This window comes from Rutidosis leptorrhynchoides, chromosome 11, assembly GCF_046630445.1.
Source record: "Rutidosis leptorrhynchoides isolate AG116_Rl617_1_P2 chromosome 11, CSIRO_AGI_Rlap_v1, whole genome shotgun sequence".
NCBI lineage: Eukaryota > Viridiplantae > Streptophyta > Magnoliopsida > Asterales > Asteraceae > Rutidosis > Rutidosis leptorrhynchoides.
Genome location: NC_092343.1, coordinates 402,985,433 through 403,006,804, shown reverse-complemented (window position 1 = coordinate 403,006,804; position 21,372 = coordinate 402,985,433). Strand labels below are relative to the sequence as shown.

At 30.2% G+C, this 21,372-nt stretch overlaps 1 long non-coding RNA gene across 1 annotated transcript in view; it reads left to right on the top strand.

Moving 5' to 3' along the window:
• Positions 1-1,948: 1,948 nt before the first annotated feature.
• The window catches only part of LOC139877758 (uncharacterized), a 30,251-nt gene continuing 10,827 nt past the window's right edge, over positions 1,949-21,372 (top strand). The window contains exons 1-2 of the long non-coding RNA XR_011768763.1: positions 1,949-2,570; positions 2,667-2,716. This is a non-coding gene — a long non-coding RNA (uncharacterized lncRNA). The remainder of the gene's footprint in view (positions 2,571-2,666; positions 2,717-21,372) is intronic.

Sequence of the window (21,372 nt, the reverse complement as noted above, 5' to 3'; positions counted from 1 at the left end):
CAATTACTTTTAGATACTTAATCAGCCTGGCAGTTTCTAAAAATTTAGAAATGCATCTCATGGATGTTGTGACTGCTTATCTATATGGATCACTTGATAGTGATATATATATATGAAGATACCTGAAGGATTTAAGGTACCAGAAGCATCAAATGCAAAACCCAAAGAAATGTATTCGATTAAATTACAAAGATCTTTATATGGGTTAAAACAATCAGGACGTATGTGGTATAACCGATTAAGTGATTACTTGATAAGCAAAGGGTATACAAATAACCTTACTTGTCCTTGTGTTTTCATTAAGAAAACAACATCCGGATATGTGATCATAGTTGTTTATGTTGATGATCTTAACATCATAGGTACAAATAAAGAGATCCATAAAGCCATTCAACTTCTAAAGAAAGAATTTGAAATGAAAGATCTCGGAAAAACCAAGTATTGCCTTGGTTTACAAATTGAGCATATTCCTAATGGTTTACTTGTACATCAAACAACATATACTGAAAAGATTCTGAAATGTTTCAATATGGACAAGGCAAAACCATTAAGTACTCCTATGGTTGTTAGATCACTCAATGTTGAAACTGATCCATTTCGTCCATGTGAAGATCATGAAGATATTCTTGGACCAGAAGTACCATATCTTAGTGCAATTGGAGCTCTTATGTATCTTACAAATTATACAAGACCTGACATTTCTTTTGCAGTTAATTTGTTGGCAAGGTTCAGCTCTGCTCCTACCAAAAGACACTGGAATGGGATCAAACACATATTTCGATACCTTCGAGGAACTACTGATTTAGGATTATTTTATTCTAACAAATCAAAACAAGATTTGGTTGGTTATGCTGATGCAGGTTATTTATCTGATCCACGTAAAGCTAAATCTCAAACTGGATATGTATTTCTAAATGGAGGTACTGCAATATCATGGCGTTCTCAAAAACAAACACTTGTTGCTACATCATCAAATCATGCCGAGGTGATTGCATTACATGAAGCTACTCGGGAATGTTTTTGGTTGAGATCAATGACACAAATCATTACTGATTCTTGTGGACTAGAACGCGATAAAAGTCCAACAATTATCTATAAAGATAATGCAGCTTGCATAGCACAGATGAAAGAAGGGTATATCAAAAGTGACCGAACCAAACACATACCTCCTAAATTCTTCTCATACACTCAAAATCTCATTAAGGACAACGAGATTGAAATGAGATATGTTCAATCCAGCAAAAACTCTGCTGATCTTTTCACGAAAGCACTTCCAACTGCTATTTTTAGAACACACGTTCATAACATTGGTATGAGACATGTTCAAAAGATGTAACAACTGAAGCGATGTCTACTTGAGGAGGAGTTAACTCCATGCTGCACTCTTTTTCCCTTAGCTAAAGTTTTTTTCCCACTGGGTTTTCTTTAGCAAGGTTTTTAATGAGGCAGTAACTTATAGTTGATCTTCAACAAACAAAATTGCTATCCAAGGGGGAGTGTTATAATATATAAATATATATATAAATGGATAGTCAATTATTGATACACAAAAGTAATATTATTGTATTACCTAAACTTGTGATATTTTTGCTATAAATAGCCATGAATGCAAGCATTAAACTTGCACCATTTTCTCACACTTACAAAGTGTTTCTTTCTTTCTCTCCATTATCATCTTTGTTCTTACACTTCATTATTAGCATTCTTAATCAAGAATCAAACCACTAAAGGTAGTTATAAGCCTACTGAATTATAACATCAAGAATCAAACCACTAAAGGTAGTTATAATCCTACTGAATTATAACATTACTTATATTACATAAAAACCCAATAACAAGAGTGACCCCTGCCTTCCGATTCGGCGAATTACTGTTCACTCAATAAACATATACGGAGTATATACACAACTCAAGTTTCAGCCACTTCCATTTCCCAATTGTTCTTATCCAGAAAAAAACCCTAACCCTTGCTCCGTATTTGTTTCAATTTGTTTCGATTCTCATATCGTTTCATCCTCAGGTTTCAACCATCTGCAATTATTCTTATCTAAAACAAAACCCTTGCTCTGAATTTGTTTCAATTTGTTTCTATTCTTATCTAATAGAAAGCGTTGCTCCGTGTTTTCTTTAATTTTTCAGTTAGGGTTGCTGTTCGAGCAATCCGAAATATGTTTAGCCCCTCTGACGTTACGGTTTCGCTACATATGTTTTACGTGCCGTTGTTTGTTGACAACGCAAATTAGCAAAATTTCGTTTTTGGTCTTCAATCTCATCGGCTGTGGTTTTTTTTAACACATGTTAGTCTGCGACGTTTTAACCTGATATATGTTGTTTATAGCATCGTATTTTTTTGCCTTCATATTTGTTTTGCTGCCTATAATAATGGGACGTGGAAGAAAAAGAAAAAAGGTAAGGATATTATAAATGTTGATGGTGGTTATGTGGGAGGTGATGCTGTATTTCAATCGTCATCCTTTTCTTCAACACAAATCGCTACCAGATCTTATTTGGTTGTGCGGGAGGTGATGGTGCTTCGTGTGCTGTTCCTCCTATGATGGTTTATTCAAGTGGTATGATGCTCTGTCACATATAATTTGCATTTCTTATACTTCCTTAGGTGTTCTACTTTTGTCATCTCTGTTATTGTTGTAATGGTTTATTTCCAGCTGCTCAAGTACTAGGAATATCATATACTATTTTTGCACCCATTCATCAGGTTATATTTATTTTATATTCTTTTCTATTTTTGCCTATTGCCTTATGTTAGTTGTATGTTTAGCTTAGCTAATAAAACTGTATGCAACTTAGATAACAGTAGAACATTATATTGAACACAAAATAGTTGGCTATTATAGTATTGCCCACATCTGATGTGATACCCGTGTATACATAATGGGAACCATTTTTTAGCAGACCCTAGGGAAGTGAGCCTAATGATACCGCAACCCGCAGGCGCACCACATATGTATGCGGGCAATCATTATTGTGCGTATGCGTGTTCTTGTGTGCGGTATGCGGCGTGCGATTGCCTTTGTTCCCGGTACGGCGGTTGCTTAGCTGTCAAGTAAATATCTTTTCCATAATTATATCCGTGATTCGGGGAGTCAGTTATGGATGAGATTATCATGATCTGGGACTGTTCTAGAATTAGGGTTTGCCTATAAATACAAACCCTAATCATCATTCACCGGACACGGCACATTACGTAACCATCACATACGATACACATTACGTAAAACAGCATCATTCAGCATCTTTTCAAGGTTAACAGGTTAGTCTTTTGTAAACTAGTACCTACGACCTTATTTGGGGCCTCTTGATCGACGACCGTTATCGGAGGTGGACTAAATCACTTGGCCACCCCGCCGACATCATCATGTCGACCAGGGTTATTCACGGTAGCCGGACCGGAGAGCCACGTTCTAAGATCCTTAAACCCCTCTTTATGTATTGAGCAAGCATATTAAACCCAACGGTTAAAATATGCATGATCAAGTGGTGCTTTCATTGAGAGTCGAATTAATTCAAGACTGTTTAATTGCTTTTTCTTTTAAGGTTTTGAATTGTATGACTCATTATTTACAAAATTTTTGAATTTTTTCTTTAACGGTATCATGACTTCCGAGGAATCATCGGAACATACCCAAACAGAAGTTCAGAACGCACCGTCTGGTAGTCAACAGACACCGGTTATGACTACGGAGGCGGCTATTCAGGCGGGGTACACGATGTACCCTCCACCTATATCCGGCGAACCCTTTCAGAGGTATAAGCCGATATATTCAGACGGGGTTACACCGCCAAGAGCAAACTCACCAGTCACAACCACGCGGCTGGACTTTTCGTCAGTGGATCAAAGGGTCATCTTTGCAGGCACTAGTGGTGGAACAACGGGGCCGCATGTGGTTTGCTGCGGCCATGTACCTATTTACAGTACCACTGTTTCAATACCTCTGCATACGCAGAGCATTCAGCAGAATTCGTCATTTACACCGTTGCAACCTTGGCAACCACCGCACCCAGTTTCACAATTTTTAACTCCTGTGGATGCGCAGGCGTTACTTAATAGTTGGGGGTTTGGTGTCATCCCAGATGCAAACACTCATTGGGTGCCGATAACAGCGCAGCAGCAAAGCACAGCGCATACAGTTGGGCTTTTAAGTGTGTATCCTCAAGTTTCGCAGATATCTGCGCCACAGGTTTCACTTCCTTTACAGCCACCTGTGTACTCTGCGTCTTCAAGTTATCCCTCTTTTCCAACGCAGCAGCCTTGGTTATATCCGCAGACGCAGGGTCAACCTTGGCAAAATGTTTAAGGGCAGGCAAATCTTGCAAGTCAATTCATGCAAGCCGCACCTCCTGATATGGTTCACTTATTTTCACAACCTGATTTTGTTCAGGACATGATGAAGCGTTTCTTTGCGAACTTGAAAGGGGATCCTGTTAAACCACCCTTCGAGCTACCGACTACCTTTGACAAGTTTCCTCCGCATATAACCGCATACCCGTTTCCATCAGCACCAAAGATACCTAGCACGTTGGGTACTTACAATGGCTTGACCGATCCAGATGATTTTTTTACAGCGTTTCGAAGGCGCAATGCGCACTCAAGGCTGGGTGGATCTGGTTGCGTGTCAGATATTTCCTATGACACTACACGGTATTGCTCGTGAGTGGTTTAATAAGTTGCCGGCAGGTAGTGTGATGACCCGGGAATTTCTGACCAAATTTAAACTTAATCTTATATGATTTCGACACGATACGCAAAGTCTGTTAAACTGAGTCTCATAATGTTTGAACTATTTTCATGAATACATTTGACTTTGACTATTCTTGACGATTCACGAACATTTGTTGTAAATAAGGATGTTTATATTTTATATAAATAAAAATAAGTATATATATAATATTTTGAATTAGTAAATTATATTCTATTTAATTGAAAACTAAAATGTAAAATAATACTTAGAATAATTAAGCTATAGTTAAAATAAATAGATATATATAAATATATGATATTATTATGAATCTATATGTATATATATGACTTCTATTAATAATTATTATTATAGTACAATAGATATAAAATATGAAAATATTAAAAAATTCAATAAATGTTACCATATAATATTATCTAATTAATAAATTTTAATACTTATATATTAAATGTGATTACAAGTTTAATTATAATTGTTACATTATTATTATACTCATTATTATTATTAATATTAGTGTTATTAGTATTAATAAAATTATAACATGAAATTACTATATGTACTTTGTAATATTATTATTATACTATAAATTATAATACTATTATTTATAATATTATGAGAATTATTATTATGGTTTTAATTATTAATAAGATTAATAAATAAATTTACATTATAAATAAAAGAGATATATAAATACTGGTATAAATACAGATATATGAATATTACAGATTATAATCATATAGATGTATATACATGCTTAGATACAAATACTGTTACATATATTTTATATAAATAAATAAATACAATTTAATACATGTATATATATAAAGATTTCATATTCTGTTACAATCACTTTCCAACTGTATATCAATTTTGTTTTGTGTCTATCATCTAGTACAGATTGATTCCAAATGCTTCAATAACAACAAAACCAGTCAGGATTCATTATACCTTTTTATTTATTTATTCTGAACAAATATTTGATGTAGAACGAATCCAACTACAAAACAAATTCAATTGGGTCAAGTAGCTGTAGTATTGCCTGTTAACCTTTATTTACAACTTTGTTAAAACAAATCGATTAAAAACAGGAAAAATCAAACTGAAATTTCAGAAGAAAACCTACGGTACCCCTGTTATTACTCCATTTTATAAAAAGCTTGAAATCGATTGAAACTTCAAAATGTAATAACACAATTGTGTTAGAAATCCTTTATGTAATCTTTCTGCAAAATCTCATATATCAATTCATTGTATCGAGCTTTAATTTCCGAGTCAAAGTTTGTAAATAAAAAGTCAATGATATTGTTCATCGCCAAATTCGAATCTAATTCGATGTTTTAGGTTAAATTGAAGCTATAGAAAGTTTATAGGATTGAAATGAAACCTTTTTCGTATTATAATTATAGTCTAAAACCTTCGAAAATTTCAATTTTGATTTAGAGGTCATATGACCCGTCGGTACCTGTTTCAGTCTTTTTTTTTTATTTTTTTTTATTTTCGTTGTTTTAATTAATTTCAACAGCCACCAAAGATTTATGTTAAGGTTATAAACACAAAAACGAGCCCAATATGTTATGGTGATGATTGAATCGATCCTTGGTTGATTTGGTTTGTGAGTGAGAAGAAGATGAATAATAGTAAACGGGTTATATTTAATTAGCTATGTTATAAATCAGAAATAGAAGCAGCAGCGAGGTGGTTAAGGGTGTAGTCGGGTGAGCGAGAGGTCTCAAGTTCAAGCCCGGCGGATGGCAGTTATTTTTCCTTTTTATTGAGCCATTTCACTAAGGTAGTTCATTTATTATTATTACTTTTATTATTATTATTATTATTATTATTATTATTATTATTATTATTATTATTATTATTATTATTATTATTATTATTATTATTGTCATTGCCATTTTTATTGTTATTGTTATGTTATTATTATTACCACTAATTATTATTATATTGTTATTAGTATTGTTATTAGTAGTTATTATTATTACTACAAGTATTATAAGTAATATTATGATAAATGCTAAAATGAGTATTAAGAATCATTCATTAGTAATAAAATAATCATAACTAAAATTATAATTAATATTATTAACATCATTAACAAATGTGATTTTTCCACTTTATTATTATTAGGATAAGTATTATTAACATTATTATCATTAACATAGTTATTAGCGTTGTTATTACTAAACTTATTATCACTAGCAATAAAAGTATCATTGTAGTTAATATTAATATCAGTATTATTACTACTATAATTATTATTACCAAAAGAATCATTACTTTAAATCTACCGTTTTTATTAAAACTATTATTGTTGCTATTATTATTATTATTAGTATTTAAAAATAGTTATTACTATTATTATACTTACTCTAATTTTATTATAACTAATAAATTGCAAACACAGATTATAATTAATATACATAATGTAAGATTATTAACATCTTTGTTTTTCTAAAATGTACACAATGGATATATAAATTATATAAGATATTGATATAAAAATCACTAATAAAAAGTATATATATAATTGTTCGATTTCGATTATAGGTTTTAATATATATATATACAAATGATATAGGTTCGTGAATCCGAGGCCAACCCTGCATTGTTCCGTTTCGTTGTATGAATATTTTTACTACAAAATATTGTATGGTGAGTTTCATTTGCCTTTTTTACCCTTTATATTTTTGGGCTGAGAATACATGCGCAACTTTTATAAATGTTTTACGAAATAGACACAAGTAATCGAAACTACATTATATGGTTGAATGATCGAAATCGAATATGCCCCTTTTTAGTCTGGTAATCTAAGAATTAGGGAACAGACACCCTAATTGACGCGAATCCTAAAGATAGATCTATCGGGCCCAACAAGCCCCATCCAAAGTACCGGATGTTTTAGTACTTCAAAATTTATATCATGTCCGAAGGAGGATCTCGGAATGATGGGGATATTCTTATATGCATATTGTGAATGTCGGTTACCAGGTGTTCAATCCATATGAATGATATTTTTGTCTCTATGCATGGACGTATATTTATGAGAACTGAAAATGAAAATCTTGTGGTCTATTAAAATTATGAAATGATTATTTATGTTAAACTAATGAACTCACCAACCTTTTGGTTGACACTTTAAAGCATTTTATTCTCAGGTACGAAAGAAATCTTCGGTTGTGTAATTGCTCATTTTAAAGATATTACTTGGAGTCATTCATGACATATTTCAAAAGACGTTGCATTCGAGTCGTTGAGTTCATCAAGATTATTATTAAGTCAATCATAGTTAGATATTATAAAATGGTATGCATGCCGTCCACTTTCGATGTAATGAAATATTGCCTTTTCAAAAACGAATGCAATGTTTGTAAAATGTATCATGTAGAGGTCAAGTACCTCACGATGTAATCAACTGTTGTGATTCGTTTATAATCGATATGGACTTCATCCGGATGGATTAGGACGGGTCTTCACAGTTGGTATTAGAGCAGAGGTCTTAGCGAACCAGGTCTGCATTAGTGTGTCTAACTGATTAGTCGTTAGGATGCATTAGTGAGTCTGGACTTCGACCGTGTCTGCATGTCAAAAGTTTTGCTTATCATTTTTATCGGAAATCATCTGCTTATCATCCTTAGGAAATTACCTGCTCATTATTCTTAGTCTAGACACATTTTACTGCATTGACTGCATGAATAGTGTATAGACAAAATTCATATCTTAGCGTATCTGACAATTCATATCTTAGTGTATCTGTTACTGTAGACCTTGCCTGATATCTCTCGTAAATTTCTCCTTAATTTAAGGGATCCTGGTACTATATATATCTATGCAAATTATACATTGATGCTGTCACTAAACTCTTCATACCAAAAATCTTTCCTGAGATCGCGTAAGATGGCCTCTACGAATCGACCAAGTTCCTCTGACTCCGAAGACAGCGTGACAGGAGCACACCAACCAATCAACTACTGTGATTACTGGAGAAAATGGGGGTGGGTTCGCGACATACTCACCCTACAGAGAAAGGAAGAAGGTACTCCATATCATGAATCAAATCTACCACCTAACCTTGGAGTACTTGACCCGCTCACCGGCAAACCCGTTCGCAATACCGTTTATACCCTATTTGCAAGAATTTTTCATCTTGAAACTACCATTAATGGAACTAGAGAAGATATCCGATCTCTACCTCACATTGATAAACAACCAAGGTTAGTAGAAGAAGTTAGAGAACTCCGAGCTCTAGTATTAACTTTAGAGAGCACGGTATACAATTTGCAATCATCAACAGTATCACCAACACCAGTAACATCACCAGCCTCAGCACCAATGGCACCAGTACCACCAACAACCCAAGTTTCAACAATCCATGCCTCAACATCTCATTATGTACCTAGAGTTTAATTATCGTTCCACGAATCATTCTACATCATTTATCTTCGTTCGACATGACGATTATGTAAACTCTAATGTTTTAGAGATTATGTATCATAGTTCTAATCGTAAATCTGATGAGTTTAATATCACATTGACTCATTAAATCCATAATTACATCTGAAGAAAATATATATGTAAATATATTTTCATAAAGATTGTGATTAAAAATTCTTTCGTACAAACTGTTAATGATAAAAATATTTTAACGGGTAGGTAATACCCGAGAAATATTTAAGATTTCACATTAATAAGTTACATTGTACATTCTTCGAATCTGATTCAACGGTCGATTACCATCCTACCTACATCTATCGATATACGAATCCGTTCACCACAGAATAACCATTTTCATTCAAATTCAATTTCATATTTGGATTTTTACTTACCAGAATCCAACAAGTGGCATAAGGAAGAAATAATGGACACAATAAAAATTGATAAGAAACAGACTAATTAACAATATGGAATTTTGTTAAGAAACCACGCTAACTGTTCCAGCTAACTGTTCCTAGCTAACTGATTACATTCTATTTATCGCATTTTATTTATCGCAATTTAATTATCGCAATTTACATTCCCGCAATTTTATTTATTGTCATCTAATTTCTGTTATTTACTTTACGCACTTTATTTATCGTTATTTAATTCCTGTTATTTATTTTACGCACTTTAAATATCGGGACACGTATACAAGGTTTTGACATATCATATCGACGCATCTATATATATTATTTGGAATCACCATAGACACTCTATATGCAGTAATGATCGAGTTCTCTATACAGGGTTGAGGTTGATTCTATAATAATATATATACTTTGAGTTGTGATCGAGTCTGAGACATGTACACGGGTCCCGATACGTATTAATTAATTCGAATATTATATATTAAGCTATATATGTATTATCGGACTGTTAATTTGGACTATCAAATATGGACTGTCGACATTGGACAATTAAAATGAATTAAAATATTGATTATAACATATGAAACTAAACATTTCTTCAAGTTTGCCACTTGATCTCATCTTAAACTTCATTTGTATCTTGACGATTACAATCTGCGTTCAAACCTTTCATGATTCTTGAAAACACCTCAATCGATCGGATGAACCAACCACACTTCAGCTACAAAAGGAAGGATTTATACATATAGTTATGCACCTAAAAACACTCGCAACCTGAGTAAACATTTAACACGTATCTGTGCTAACTCCTTGGCGTTATTATTACCGAAAGTAACTTTACAATCTTTCTTCAAATTAACCAATTTTGTCACAGCTCCAACAAGTCAACTTCAATTTTTCGTTCGAAACAACCTTATTATAACCCTGATATAAAAGATGCCTTTCGTCATCAATACCGGAAAACCGTTTATATCTCACTACATTAGCAACAAATTTACCAGCAACATCATTGATCTTTGACCTTATGAAAAGTTAATATATTCATTGAAATCCTATCATCTACTCATCTGCATCTGATAACGAGAATTGCCGTACCAAATACCGAGAATCAGCAATCAATACCTTGAAAAAACTCACAGCATACTTACATCAACAGTTATATGTACAACATTTATCTCTTAGAATTATGATCTTTCATTCCAAAATTCTGAAAAGCATTCAGTCTACAAATCAATACCACAAAATTATGAAAAAGCAGAATACATCAGCAAAAAAAAAAAACTGTACACGACCTTAACCGTCGGAAGTTTGATGATAAAGAATAATATGTTGGAAAAGCTCAGAAACGTTGGAACTAGAAAACGGATAGAGTTAACCATGAAGGAGACCAAGGACAAATACAAGGATCATACCCTATATTCAAAGAATTCAGGTAATTCTGGATCCGTTGAAATCTTTAGAGAATATCTTGCTCCGAAGTCATGTTAAAATCTTGCGAAAAATCTTTCTCCATCAACCGTCGAACTTAGAAATTCCAAAATATCATCATCAATATCTTCGATATTTCTGAAGATATTTTCATAAATATTCTCGTCCAAAATTATATACCTCCTCGTGTTTCCTGTGTATCATTATATTGGAAACATTCAATAGAAAATTTAGTACTGAAAAGCAGATTATGCGAAACTATAAGGGAAGCCGTGGTCAAATCACAAAGAATAAGTTTGACTTCAAAGAATCCAAATGATTCCGTTTCTGATGAAATCTTTAGCGAATACTTTGCTTCCGAATCTAAACCCTTACGGATAAATCTTCTTCATCATCCATCGATAGTAGAAATTCCAAGATATCATCGTATCTTTCATTATAAATATCCTCCATATGTCTGAAGATATATTCATAAGTATTTTTAGCTGAAATCATTAATCTCTTCATGATATTAGTGTTACATCATATAGAAACTGTTAGTTTCTATATTCTGTAAACTTTCGAGCTTAAAATATGAATGTTATTGAAGTAATGTTGGGAACTGATGCATGAGTTAGTATAATATAATGACACTTGATCAACGTGATTATATTACAGTAAGTCATGATGAGTTTCTAAATGGAACATGATGATTCACAGATTATAACGTCATCATGTGTCATGTTACATAACTCTTTCATTCTGATTAACTTCTGAACATATCAAGAAAATATATTCTTGATAGTTCTATACTCAGTGATTCTGATAATTTAACAAATCAAATCTTGTTAATACCTTCTTTCTTATTTAGAACATGATGTTTATCCGAAATTCCATACTTACGAATTCTGGACCATTACTCGCTTTACTAGAGGTCGGTAGAATAATAAAAAGGCAAAGAGATCCAAAATATAAGAGAAAATATAAAGCCCAATGACAACACCGAAATTACAAACCGTGGATATCAGTACGTATAGCAAAATAAAGACACGGGAGGATTATAAATACAATAATCCCTAGAGCATAATAGAAATAAACAGATTCTTCAGGTGGGAGTTGGAAAAGAAGAACGATCATTGCGATAGTTAGAATAAGAACAAAGATCAGAACAGGGTTAAGCATTTTCATAAATCCTTTGAATTTGGGAATTGAGTATAGAAGTGGTGAAAATAAATGGAACAGAAAAGATAAATTTATAAAGGAAATATCAGACGTAGTAATCGGGGCAGATCACCGTATTTAATTAAAGAGATCTTAATTTCCATAAATTCCGAAGAATTAGATCTTATAGATCTTCAAGATTTTCTTTAAATCCCTTGAATTCCGGAATTCAACCAAGACAATGTTGAAAGTTAAGACGCGCCTTATTTTCTAAATTCAAACCTGTCTACGTCAAAAGTTAAAAACAAATCTTTGTTTCTCATTTCATTCTTTTGTGAATAGCTTCACTCGTACTCTTCGAATAACCGAATTATTTTTATTCATATCACTCAATAATAATAAAACTCAATTTATCAACTCATATTCGTCATGAAAACATTTTTATTGTTAGCCATGACCACCTCACTCAAATTTCGGGACGAAATTTCTTTAACGGGTAGGTACTGTGATACCCGGGAATTTCTGACCAAATTTAAACTTAATCTTATATGATTTCGACACGATAAGCAAAGTCTGTTAAACTGAGTCTCATAATGTTTGAACTATTTTCATGAATACATTTGACTTTGACTATTCCCGACGATTCACGAACATTTGTTGTAAATAAGGATGTTTATATTTTATATAAATAAAAATAAGTATATATATAATATTTTGAATTAGTAAATTATATTCTATTTAATTGAAAACTAAAATATAAAATAATACTTAGAATAATTAAGCTATAGTTAAAATAAATAGATATATATAAATATATGATATTATTATGAATCTATATGTATATATATGACTTCTATTAATAATTATTATTATAGTACAATAGATATAAAATATTAAAATATTAAAAAATTCAATAAATGTTACCATATAATATTATCTAATTAATAAATTTTAATATTTATATATTAAATGTGATTACAAGTTTAATTATAATTGTTACATTATTATTATACTCATTATTATTATTAATATTAGTGTTATTAGTATTAATAAAATTATAACATGAAATTACTATATGTACTTTGTAATATTATTATTATACTATAAATTATAATACTATTATTTATAATATTATGAGAATTATTATTATGGTTTTAATTATTAATAAGATTAATAAATAAATTTACATTATAAATAAAAGAGATATATAAATACTGGTATAAATACAGATATATGAATATTACAGATTATAATCATATAGATGTATATACATGCTTAGATACAAATACTGTTACATATATTTTATATAAATAAATAAATACAATTTAATACATGTATATATATAAAGATTTCATATTCTGTTACAATCACTTTCCAACTGTATATCAATTTTGTTTTGTGTCTATCATCTAGTACAGATTGATTCCAAATGCTTCAATAACAACAAAACCAGTCAGGATTCATTATACCTTTTTATTTATTTATTCTGAACAAATATTTGATGTAGAACGAATCCAACTACAAAACAAATTCAATTGGGTCAAGTAGCTGTAGTATTGCCTGTTAACCTTTATTTACAACTTTGTTAAAACAAATCGATTAAAAACAGGAAAAATCAAACTAAAATTTCAGAAGAAAACCTACGGTACCCCTGTTATTACTCCATTTTATAAAAAGCTTGAAATCGATTGAAACTTCAAAATGTAATAACACAATTGTGTTAGAAATCCTTTATGTAATCTTTCTGCAAAATCTCATATATCAATTCATTGTATCGAGCTTTAATTTCCGAGTCAAAGTTTGTAAATAAAAAGTCAATGATATTGTTCATCGCCAAATTCGAATCTAATTCGATGTTTTAGGTTAAATTGAAGCTATAGAAAGTTTATAGGATTGAAATGAAACCTTTTTCATATTATAATTATAGTCTAAAACCTTCGAAAATTTCGATTTTGATTTAGAGGTCATATGAAAGGACCCGTCCTAATCCATCCGGACAAAGTCCATATCGATTACAAACGATTCACAATAGTTGATTACATCGCGAGGTTCTTGACCTCTATATGATACATTTTACAAACATTGCATTCGTTTTGAAAAGACAAACCTCCTTACATCGAAAATTGACGATATGCATACCATTTCATAACATATCTAATTATAATTGTCTAAATAATAATCTTGATGAACTCGACGACTCGAATGCAACGTCTTTTGAAATATGCCATGAATGACTCCAATTAATGTCTCTAATATGAGCAAATGCACAGCGGAAGATTTCTTTCGTTCCTGAGAATAAACATGCTTTCAAGTGTCAACCAAAAGGTTGGTGAGTTCATTAGTTTAACATAAATAATCATTTCCATCATTTTAATAGACCACAAGATTTTCATTTCTCATAAACATACGTCCCATACATAGAGACAAAATATCATTCATATGGATTGAACACCTGGTAATCGACATTAACAAGATGCATATATAAGAATATCCCCATCATTCCGGGACACCCTTCGGATATGATATAAATTTCGAAGTACTAAAGCATCCGGTACTTTGGATGGGGTTTGTTAGGCCCAATAGATCTATCTTTAGGATTCGCGTCAATTAGGGTGTCTGTTCCCTAATTCTTAGATTACCAGACTTAATAAAAAGGGGCATATTCGATTTCGATCATTCAACCATATAATGTAGTTTCAATTACTTGTGTCTATTTCGTAAAACAGTTATAAAAATAGCGCATGTATTCTCAGTCCCAAAAATATATATTGCGAAAGCATTTAAAAAGGGAATAATGAAACTCACAGTACTGTACTTTGTAGTAAAAATACATATGACGACTTTGAACAATGCAGGGTTGACCTCGGATTCACGAACCTATATCATTCGTATATATACATCAAAATATATACTTGTAATCGAGCAATTTCATATCTTATAACCTCATATATTATATATTTTGTTTATATATATATTTGAAAATGATTATTATTTATATAGTTATATTAATATGTCTATATCTAGAAACTACTTAATTTGTTGTATATAAGTTTTTATAAGGTTATTATGCTTTATATATAGTTATATGGTTTATTAATATAATTGTAGTATGTATAATAAGTATGTTTTTATATTCAAATTATTTATTTGTTTAAAAATGATAGTTTTGATATCAACGTTTTACTAATACTATTAATAATGCTAATACTAACTTCATTAAAAATGATAATTTTAATAATAGTAATGATATTGTTAATAATGATACTTTTATCTAATTATAAGATTAATAATACTAATGGTTATAAAAGTGATACTAGTACTAATATTAATGAAAAAAAAAAATAATAACTTGTATTATATTCCATAATAATAATAATAATAACCCTAGTCATAATGATATTAATACATACATTAGTAATAATAGTTATAATACATAAATGATAAAATTAACCATAATCAACGTATTAGTATTGTTTATAACAATAATAATAATAATAATAATAATAATAATAATAATAATAATAATAATTATGATAATTATAATTATGATAATATTAATAGTTGTGATAATTATAATTCTAAAACTACTACTAGTTATAATAATTATAAATATAAATATGGTAATAATTATAATCATAATATGAATCATAATCATAATAATCATAATAACAAGAATAATACTAACAATAATAATGATAACAATTATAACAACAACAACAACAACAACAACAATAATAATAATAATAATAATAATAATAATAATAATAATAATAATAATAAATGAATATACTAGTAACTACCTTTAAAAGCTCAAAAATATACAAAACTGCCCAAGCCGGGACTCGAACCCGAGACCTCTCGCTCCACAACCACCTGCCTAACCATCCGTCTGTTCTTTCTTTTTCTCAAATATGTTGGATTCTAATTATACTTAACACTACATTACTGATTTCCCTTTCTTCTTCACCTCAATCTCCAATATACCATACCAGGGATCGATTCACACTAGTAACACTTTACACGATTAGTTTAAGACTCATAAACTATTAGTGATTGATTAAATTAATTAAAACAACAGATTTATTAAATTAAAAAATGCTAACAGTGAAGAAACTGACCCGTTGAACTCAAAAATCAAATTCAAGTTTAGAGGTTGTTTTAGGTCACGATCATAAAATGAAAAATGTTTCAAAACTCTCCTGGAAACTATTGGAACTATCAATTTAATCTATATTTAAACAGAAAGCCCGAATTTGGCTGAAGAACAATCGTTGACTTTATGATTTTAAAACTTTGACCCCTAAATTCGAAGTGAACAAAAAGAATTGGGAGCTTATATTTTGCAGATAGTTTAAACAAAATATTCCTAACAAAACCACGTTTACACATTTTGAAATCTATTTCGAATTCGAGCTGTTTAATAAATGGAACAAGAACAGAGCAGGTACTGCTGTTCTTCCCATTTTTCTGATTAAAACTGACGATTTGAAAGCTGTAAAAGGATAATTGAAGTTGTTAATTGATATTGTAGGTGGTCTGGTGTTGTTTACTCTAAATTTGATTGAGTCATATAGTCTAAAAAAAACGACAGGATCATAATCAGAGAGATAAATAATAAAAAAAAAATAAAGCATATGTGTAATTGTGACAGGTTTTGGATTATCTCAGTGTTTGGGAATCATTTGTAATCAATCAGAGATAATAAGTCACATATATAACAGTTAGACAGCTAAGTATAACAGATTGGATTTACTTTTAAATATAAAACTTAATTTTTAATAATAATAATCCTATTAATAAATAATAAGAACAATACTGAATATTATTAATAATAACATAATAATATTAATAATAATATTAACAATTCTAATAATAGTATTAATTTTAATTATCTTAATAATAATAATGCTACTATTAATAACAATAAATAATAATGTTTCTGATAAACTAAAAAAAATTTGTTGATATTAGTATTGTTTTAATGATAAAGTTAATTGTAATGACATAATTAATATTACTACTGATAAGGATAGTAATTCGTATTATTAAATAATATAACTTATATAAAATGATAATAGTAATACTATACTAGTTTGCACATATCGAATTTCATATTTATATCATAATATTATTAATGTTGATATTTATTCTAATAGTAATGAAAGTAAGAATATTTAATAATCATAATAATTGTAATTTTATTACTATCTATAATAATAATGATATTAATAATGTTAACATTAATAATGATATAATAAATTAAATGTATTAAATTTTATATTATTCATAACTATATTGTTAATACTGATATTAATATTACTATTAATATTTATTTAAATGAAAGTAATAATAGTTTAGCAACTATATTCTAGTCTTGTAAGTAAGTTTAGTATATATAATATTCAATAATTATTTATATAATAGCATATAGTTACTTATGATATTCTGTTATTTATACTAGCAATAGATATTGAAATTTTTGACACACAACATTTATAATATTAATTATGCATTGTAACCATATATGTTTACAGATTCATTATAACTAAATTATTGTGTATCTTATTTTATATTTATATAATTTTAAATGTTTTAATTTATATTTTAAAATTTCAATTTATTATATATACTTACATTTACATGTATATATATACACAATTATTTATAAATCATTGTTCGTGAATCGTCGTGAATAGTCAAAAGGGCAAATGCGTTCATGTAAATTGTTCCAAAGTTTTCGAGACTCAACATTACAGATTTTATTTATCGTGTCGGAAACATATAAAGATTAAGTTTAAATTTGATCGGAAATTCCCGGGTCATCACAGTACCTACCCGTTAAAGAAATTTCGTCCCGAAATTTGAGTGAGGTCGTCATGGCTAACAATAAATATGTTTTCCTGACGAATATGAGCTGATAAATAGAGTTTATCATTATTGAATAATACAGATAAAAATAATTCAATTATTCGAAGAGTACGAATGAAGCTATCACCAAATAGTGAAATAGGAAAGTAAGGATTCATCTTAACTTTTGACGTAGTCATGGTTGAATTTAGAAAATGAGGTGCATCTTAACTTTTAACGTAGAGGGTTGAATTCCAGAATTCAAGGGATTAAGGAAAATCTTCGAAATCTAAAAGATTTGATTCTTCGGCGAATGAGGAAATTAAGATCTTTCTAATTAAATACGGTGATCTGCTTCGATTACTCTGTCAGATATTTCCATTATAAGTTAAACTCTTCCGTTCAATTATTCTCACCATTCCTATACCTTCCTTCTTGTTTCATACATCCAAAAGATTCTGAAAATGTTTAATCCAGTTCTGATCATTGTCCTCATCCTTACTATCACAACAATCATTCTCTTTTTCCAACTTCCACCAGAGGAATCTGCTTTCTTCTACTTCGCCCTTGGGATTATAATGTTTTTAATTCTCCCGTGTATTTATGTTGCGATAAACATTGATATACACGGTTTGTAATTTATGCGTTGTTATCGGGCTTTATATCTCTCCTTATATTTCAATGTCCCCCTTTCTGTTTCCTATAATCATTGTCATCCACAGTTAATACTCCCTCCTATTTGCTGCGATTTATACCCCAATTTCTACTTCGGAGCTTTGTCCCTTCGTTTCTTCTTCTTCTTACGATTGGGCATCTCTTGTAATGGTACAGAATTTGCAGATATAAGTTTCAGAATGAACATTGTCAATGTCCTGAGAAAGAAATGGTAATAGCACAATTTGACTTGTCAAATTACCAGAATCGCTGAGAATAGAACTATCAAGAATATATTTTCTTGATATATTCAGAGGTTAATCAGAATGAAAGAGTTATGTAACATGACACATGATGACGTTATAATCTGTGAATCATCATATCCCATTTAGAAACTCAGCATATCTTACTGTAATATAATCACGTTGATCAAGTGTCATTATATTATACTAACTCATGCATCAGTTCTCAACATTACTTCAATAACATTCATATTTTTAAGCTCGAAAGTTTACAGAATATAGAAACTAACAGTTTCTATATGATGTAACACTGATAGCACGAAGAGATAAATGATTTCAGATAGTATTAGTTATAAAAATATATTCAGAAATATCGAGGATATTTATAATGAAAGATACGATGATATATTGGAATTTCTAATATCGATGGATGATGAAGACTATTATCCGCAAGGGTTTAGAGTAATGAGCAAAATATTCGCTAAGGACTTCAACAGACATTGAATCATTTAGATTCTTTGAAGTCAAACTTATTCTTTGTGATTTGTCCACGGCTTCTTTCATAGTTTCGCATAATCCGCTTTTCGGTACTAAATTTTTTTATTGAATGTTTCCAATATAATGATACACAGGAAGCACGAGGAGGTATATAATTTCGAACGAGAATATTTATGAAAATATCCTCAGAAATATCGAAGATATTGATGATGATATTTTGGAATTTCTAAGTTCGATGGTTGATGGAGAAAGATTTTCCGCAAGATTTTAACATGACTTCTGAGCAAGATATTCTCTAAAGATTTCCACGGATCCAGAATTACCTGAATTCTTTGAATATAGGGTTTGGTCCTTGTATTTGTCCTTGGTCTCCTTCATGGGTAGCTCAATCTGTTTTTCAATACCCAATTTTCTATCGAGCGTTCCTAACACTCCTTTCGTTATCATCAAACTTTTGGTTGTTTAGACCATCTACTATTTTTCTGTTTCCTCTGCATTTAATGAAATGATATCCGAATCATCGGTTATTAATCCGAGGTGGTTTCAGGAAAATTGTGTTTTTAGATGATTAAACGCTGATGGTAATATGGTGAAATATGAAAGGTTCCCTGGTAACAATAAAAGAGCATGCGTATATATCAATGTGATAATAAGGTTGTTTCGAACGAAAAGTCGAAGTTGATTTGCTGAAGCTGTGACAAAATTGGCTACTTTGAAAAGGGATCGCAAAGTTATTTTTGCTAATAAATGCCAAAGGATCTGACGCGGCTACGTGTTAAACTTTTACTCAGTTGCCGATAGTTTCTCAGGTGCATAACTATATACATAAATCTTTTCTTCCGTAGATGAAGTGCGGTTGATTCATCCTATCGATTGAGGTGTTTTCAATAATCATGAAAGGTTTGAACGCAGATTGTAATCGTCAAGATACTAATGAAGTTTAGAATGAAATCAAGTGGCAAACTTGAAGAATTGTTTAGTTTCATATGTTATAATCAATATTTTAATTCATTTTAATTGTCCAACGTTGATAGTCCTCAGTTGATAGTCCACAGTTAGCAGTGTACAAGTAATAATTCATATATAGTTTACTATATAATATTCGAATTAATTAATACGTATCGTGACCCGTGTACATGTCTCAGACTCGATCACAACTCAAAGTATATATATTATTATAGAATCAACCTCAACCCTGTATAGAGAACTCGATCATTACTGCATATAGAGTGTCTATGGTGATTCCAAATAATATATATAGATGTGTCGATATGATATGTCAAAATCTTGTATATGTGTCCCGATATTTAAAGTGCGTAAAATAAATAACAGAAATTAAATGACGATAAATAAAGTGCATAAAGTAATAACAGAAATTAAATGACAATAAATAAAATTGCGAGAATATAAATTGCGATAAAATAAATTGCGTTAATTAAATTGCAATAAATAAAATGTAATACGGAATTAACAGTTAGCTAGGAACAGTTAGCTAGGATTTTTGTTAGCGTGGTTTCTTAATAAAATTTAATCTTGTTAATTAGTCTGTTTCTAATCAATTTTTATTGTGTCCATTATTTCTTCATTATGCCACTTGTTGGATTCTGATAGGTCAAAATCCAAATATGAAATTGAATTTGAATGAAAATAGTTATTATTTGATGAACGGATACGTATCTGGGTGGTTGTAAATAGGATAGTATATGACTGTTGAAACAGATTCGAAGAACGTACAATGTAACTTATTAATGTGAAATTTAAATATTCCTCGGGTATTACCTACCCGTTAAAATATTTTCACCATTAACAGTTTATACAAGAGAATTTTTAATTACAAACTTTATGAAAACATATATACATGTATATTTTCTTCAGATGTATTCATGGATTCAATGAGTTAATATGATATTAAACTCATTTGCTTTTCGGTTGGAACTAGAATAAATAATCTCTAAAACTTTAGAGATTACATATTCGCCATGTCGAACGAAG